The sequence below is a fragment of the Micromesistius poutassou genome, assembly GCF_964030765.1.
Source record: "Micromesistius poutassou genome assembly, chromosome: 15".
Lineage (NCBI taxonomy): Eukaryota > Metazoa > Chordata > Actinopteri > Gadiformes > Gadidae > Micromesistius > Micromesistius poutassou.
In genome coordinates, this window is record NC_140285.1 from 14138828 (window position 1) to 14145578 (window position 6751).

Consider the following 6751-nt stretch of genomic DNA (forward strand, 5'->3'; position numbering starts at 1 on the left):
TAACAGGCTAACAGGAGTCTGACAAGACACTGAGCGCAGCGTCTCTGTGGTTGTGGAAATGGCGTCTGGTTCAACGGGCAGGATGTGAATGAGTAGGATGTGTCTTGATGGCGACCAGCCTGGTCACTTTGATTCCCTCCCCCCCCCCCCCCCCCCTATCCCGCCTCCCCCTTTGGTCCATTAGTACTCTGGTAAAGACCTGGTTAGTCAGCAGTACCCGCATACACACACACACACACACACACACACACACACCCACACATGCAAGCAGCGCGGTCCCGGACTGACAGGACAGCTGGGCTCTTGCCTTCATGGATAGAGCGGTGTCCTTCCTTCCCTCTCCCTCCCTAGCTAGCTAAGGAGGCTGGCTAGCTATCTGTTTTTTGGGCCGCAGTGTTTAATGTAAAGCTTTACCTCTGGAAAACCACAGCGGCGCAGAGTACTGTATTCATTAGGTTTGTGGCTTAATGTTAAAACCCACCAGCGTTCGCAGTAATGCGTGAAGTCATTAACTTTAGGAGTTGTGGGGGACAAAGAGAGAGAGAGAGAGAGAGAGGGGGAGGGCGGGAGGAAGTGCCTTCTAGCTGGCGGGCTACTTGAGGGGGCTACGTAGGGAGCAACAATACTGCCTTCCTTCTCTTCCTCTCTCTTTCCATTGTAGATTCCCCTTCCTCTCTGTTTCTACCACAACAGCCGCTTCGTCAATGCAGGCGCCGCGGTGGAGCAACATTGCCTCCTAGTGGCTGCTTATCAAAAAGATGTTTGTTTCAATTTAATGTGTGAGGGGTAAGGAGAGGAGCACACTGTATTACCCATGAATTATTCAACTTTAAATTATACATTAGGCCCTTACTTGCACAACCTTTTCCCTCTGAGCGACCTACATCTTACACAAACTGAATCCACCCAGATATTCTGTATATTCTGCACGGAGCAGTCTGGCTATTATGCGCACGGCGTCATGGCTAGATTGTTGTGCATGGCGGCGTGTGTCACAAAGACCATAGATAGATAGATGGATAGATAGATGATGGATAGATGGATAGTTAGATGAGTCAGGGCTTCATGTGTTCTCTGGGGCAGACTCTGGAACCCAGTTGTGTGTCAGATGCTCTGGGACCCGTCCCGTAGCAAGAGCCCTGAGGTACCTCCATGTGTTTCTCGACAACGTCAGTGCGAGAACTGTATTTTCGTATATATTTAAATACACAATATAGGGAGATGTGTTCCCTGAATGGTGTGTTGGCTTGCGTTTGCCTTTGCCCTTCCTTCTCCTTCCCCTCTCCAGTGTATCCTCATATTTCACTCAACAAACTTTTTGACGCCTCTAACGATAAAATAAAAACCCACAACAACCACAACAACAGCAACAGCAACAACATAGGCAACATTTTGGATTTCACGCATCAGTGGAGCTTCTCTCGCTGACTCACCTCTGTGACACACGCACACACACACACACAAAGACACACACACAAACACACACCGAGTCACAAATACACATACAGACGCACACACACACACACACACACACACACACACACACACTTTAACCTGGAACAATGAGGGATGTTGCAAGGTCTCACAATTCCATTCCCACACGTACACAAAAACCACACACGCGACCCGTACACAAACCCTGTGACACACGGCCCAGGCTAACCTGGTCCTCCTGGCCGTCCCGGGGTGTCTGATGAGAGAGGAGGTGGCGGGGGGGGGGGGGTTACAGGATGTGCTTGGCTGCACAGTCATGCCGCTACACCGGGCAGAGGCGAGGCAGCCGGCTGCATCGGCTCCTCCTTGGGGTCTAATGTTATAAACACAGCGCCTCTGGCCACGCTCCCGGTCTGTGGATAGTGGACGGGCTGCTCCTGCTCACCCTCAGACGGGCCAAACGGCCGGCCACGTCCACGGAGGAGGAGGAGGAGGACGAGGAGGAGGAGATGCACTCAGTGGCTGAGATCCGCCGGAGCCTCCCACGGGGGGGGGGGGGCAGGCAGCGCCAGACGCACGGCCGCGTGGGCAGAGGCCCCCCCGAGGAGGGTCGACATCATTAAGGCCCCGTACGTTGACGCATGGCAGCGTCCTGGTCCTCATCATCAGAACGGGGCGGTCGCTGTCTCGTTCCACTGTTGCTGTTGTTGCCGCCGCCGCCACTGGAGACAGAGCCAGCGGTGCGGCTGCTGTCATGTCGGCTTCAGAGCGCACGCCGCCGCCGCGAGGAGGAGAGGAGACAGCCAGGCGCGCTGCTGGGTAAAGGAACATCAGCGGGCCCCGAACGAAGCCCGCGGTGCTGATGCCTGTCCGCACGGAGCCTGAGGAGGGCCACGGCAAGTCTGGCATGAGGGATCAGGCCCGGGAAGACAGCGGGCGTGCGCGTGCGCGCGTGTGTGTGTGTGTGTGTGTGTGTGTGTGTGTGTGTGTGTGACATGGTGGCTGTAAGCTGTTGGCGTTGGGGGACTGTCACTCCCGCTCCGTCAGCGGGGTTGTGAGTCACAGCGGCGGAGGGAAAGCAGTGGGAAGCTGGTCCAGTGGCACACATTCCGCCTGCCGCTGCCTAGCCACGGCGGGAACGCCGGGATAGGACACTGGGTCGGCGCCGGAGACTCAAAAGGATATATTATGAATATTATTAGCGTCTTATTGTAACAGTTTATACTGGTTAGAATCACAGCGATCTGGAGATGAACGGCTTGCAATGAAATGGGATTCGTAGTGCAAACCACAGTCCTCCTGTGACACACCATCTTTTCTTGCGAAGAATGAAACGCCATTGCGGCATATCTTTTGATTATTTATGTAGTTATTTAAAAGATAACATTTCAGCTAAGGTCACATTTAAAAAAAAAGACATTAGAGACGTCACAGGGCATAAATTGTATTTGGCCAAAATGGTACGGCTTCTGGTGCCTGTAGCGTGCGAGAGCGAGTAAACAGTTGAGCTGTGTGTCGTCACCGTGCTCCGGATGCCAGGTCCTCTGCTGACACCTACTGGTCACATGTCGCTAGTGACTGCTGCTGGTGTGCATTGGTGTTCTTTGGAGGGGCTTTGGAGTTGGTTGGTTTCTAATCAGATTCATCCAATTACCACTCACAGGCGGTTTGTTTTCTCTGGTCTTTCGTCTCTGGCTTTAATCTCTCTCGTCCGCTCCACCCCCCCAGCCTCCCGTCTCTGATTCTATCTTGCTCTCTCATTCTCTTTACTCTCTGGCCCTCTCTTCTGCAAACACAGATGCTTTAAGCAAATGCTCTGTTTTCTCTCTCTCTTTCTCTTTCTGTTTCCCATCTCTCTCGCTCGTCTCGCTTTCTCTCTCCCCCTCCCTAAAGCAGCCTTGATTTAGTTTGATAGTCTAAGTACGCTCCACTTCTGAGATATTACCATATATTTTCTCTGCGGTCGAGAGCCCACGAGCCGAGCAGCAGTCAGCAGTGTCTGCTGCTGCCGCCAGCGCAACGCCACTAGAATCACTATCAGCCTCATGTGAAGCTTCAGCTGGCCTGGAAAGTGGAGCAATGAAAGGTATTAGGAGGGGCTAGCGAGGTGTGACCAGGGCAGGAGAAAGCCTCTCCCTCTCTCATCCTTCCTTCTCTCTCTCTCTCTCTCTCTCTCTCTCTCTCTCTCTCTCCCTCTCTCCCTCGTGCCCGCTCTACCAATCCAGCTGCAGCAGCAGATCCAACATTCTATGCTCGTCCCTTAGCGGCTTCCCCTGTCATAACAGAGATGCAGGCCAGGCAAGGGATGGTGTATGCGTATTTGTGTGTGTGTGTGTGTGTGTGTGTGTGTGTGTGTGTGTGTGTGTGTGTGTGTGTGTGTGTGTGTGTGTGTGTGTGTGTGTGTGTGTGTCTGTGCAAGCACGTGTGTGTTGTGTGTGCATCGACGTGCACGTTAGGGTGCTTGTACATGTGTGTGTGTGTGTGTGTGTGTGTGTGTGTGTGTAACTAAGTGTTTGTTAGTATGTGCGTGTGTGTGTGTGTGTGAACACTGTTCAGAGTGTCAGTCCACACCGAGGTGACGCCACAGAGCAGAAGCACACACCTGCAGGGCACTAGGTCCAGTTCGCCCTCCAGCTACCCTGGTGAAGGCTGCGTCGCGGTACGCACAGCCCGGGGGCCAGGGCGGACCAGGGTCTGTAGGACGCTAGACAAGCCTGTGGTCCGCCAGAGGCATGGAGCTGGACTGGAATGAGCAAGGGTCTGGATGCGGGAAAAGCATGTGAGAATAAAAGCAGAAGCAATAAATAAAAAGGGAAATCTGCTGAGAAATGATGTTCTGGTCTGAAACAAGCCGTGCCTTTTGCGTGATGTCTGAGAGTCGCGGGTGTGAATACAGATCGGACTGTTTTTCTTGGGCTTGTTGAATTCAAAGTCCTACAATCTAGTCTGGTATGGGGCCTCTTTCTCTCAGTGTGTATACACTGCAGTACATGTGCACACTTTGCTAACATAGGTGCCCTCTGTGGGAAAATAATATACACTACGACTGCTGTTACGTGCAATTTACTAATACCCTATTGCTACAGCTGAATTGCTGAGCGAGATGTTTAGCCCCTCAACATTGCTCCTGGCCAATGTTGACCCACAGGTGAACTCAAAGACATACTGTTCGCTGCGTCTCGGGGCCCGGCACGGCATGGAGAGAGGGAACTGGTAGGCAGGGACAGGGCAGAGGCTGGGGCAGGGGGGCTGGCGTGGCTGGTGGTCTGTAGGGCTGGCTGACATCTCTGTCTCCTCCTCTCCCCCCCTGGCAGTTCATGGCATCAAGTGGACTTGCAGCAACGGAAACAGCAGCTCTGGCTTCTCAGTGGAGCAGCTGGTGCAGCAGATTCTGGACAGCCACCACACCAAGCCTCCTCCCCGGACTCACAACTGCCTGTGCACGGGCACCCTGGGTAAGGGCTAGGGGGTGGTATGTGCACTAGAGAGTGGGATTTGGGGAGTTAAGCGGTGAGAAAATTAAATCAAATCACAACATCAGGTCATGTCCAAACATATAATGAACAGGGCAAGGAAGGCAAGAGAGAGAGGTGTCCTTTTGGGTAAGAAAAGTAGCTGCGTCTGTGTATCCGTGCCACTGGGTGCCTTTTAGAATGCGTCACTCGCTGTAGGAAGTCCCACTAAACAATTTAGCAGCATTTACTACAGCAAGACCCGAGACTTTAACTCGAACATCTTGATCTATCGCAAAACACTGAATTATCAGTCAACCAACAAATTTGTTTTTCGAGCTACCGAGATTGATAACGAAAGGATGCGAGAGATTCCAATAAGTGTCACTGAATGCAATTGATATAGACTGAAGATAATGGGATAACTTATTTCCCCCTGAAATGGAAATCCTTTTTCCTCAGACTGATAAACACAAACAGCCAGAGCAATGAACAGCACTGACATCCGTCTTCACCGATGTTAACGTAATTTCCTTTCCCACCATTTTCTCAAAGAGGAACAGTGATTGCTCACTCCTTTTAGCAAACGTATATTTAACATGATCTAGCACGTCTAATACCATTCCCCCACTGCTCAACAAACACACTCTCTGTTATCTACCACTTCTCACACACCCCCTCTTCCCTCTCTCTTTCTCTCTCTCATTCTCTATCACTCTCTGTCTCTTTGTCTCTCCCTCTCTCTATATATCTCTCTCTCCGTCGCTCTCTCTGACTGTCGCTCTCTCTCGCTCTCTCTCTATCGCTCTCTCCATCTCTCTCTCTCTCTCTTACTCTCTCTCTCCTTCTCTCTCTGTGTCTCTGTGTCTCTCTATCCAGGTGCAGGAAGCAGCGTGCACCACAAGTGCAACAGCGCCAAACATCGCATCATCTCGCCAAAGGTGGACCCCCGCTCGGGGGGCTACGGCGGCGGTGGCGGCCACTCGGAGGTCCAGAACAATGACGTGTCCGAGGGCAAGACGGAGCACAACCACCACGCCGGGGGCAAGAGCTCCGGCGGGGGCGGTGGGGCGCGGGAGAAGCGCAACGGCAAGGTCCACAAGCCGGTCCTCCTGCACCAGAACAGCACAGAGGTGTCCTCCACCAACCAGGTGGAGGTGCCCGACACCACCCAGAACTCCCCCGTCTCCATCAGCAGCGGCCTCAACAGCGACCCCGACATGGCCGACAGCCCCGCCGTGCCGGGCATGGGGGGCCACGTGGCGTCCGTCATGTCCGGCCTGTCCCAGAGCGTCTTCATGTCGGAGGTGACCGGCGACCCCGTCTACGGCATGTCCCCCACCGCGGGCCCCAACACCCACCTGATGGGGGCGGACGCCACCTCACAGGGCATGGGGCTCTCCGTGGCCTCCGACGGCCACAAGTTCGCCTTCCCCGCGGGGGGCGTGGGGGACGGCGGCGGGGGCCCGGGGGGGGACGGCCTGTCCATGCTCTCCGGGGCCGGCGTGTCCGAGGAGCTGGTGCTCTCCAGCAGTCTGGACTCCGGGAGCATCAAGATCCCCGAGACCAACATGAACTTTGACCCCGACTGCTTCCTGAACAACCCCAAGCAGGGCCAGACGTACGGCGGCAGCGCCATGAAAACGGAGAGCAACGTCTCCTCCAGCCCGTGCTCCGTCGGAGGCGGCGGCGGCGGCGGCGGCGCCAGCACCAACGGCGGCATGCACCGCTCCTCGCCCTCCATGGCGGACAACGGCTACAGCTTCAGCGCCGCCCTGGTGAAGAACATCAAGACGGAGGACACCTCCTTCGAGCAGCAGCTGGCCTCGGAGAGCGGCTACCAGGTGGGGGTGGGGGTGGGCATG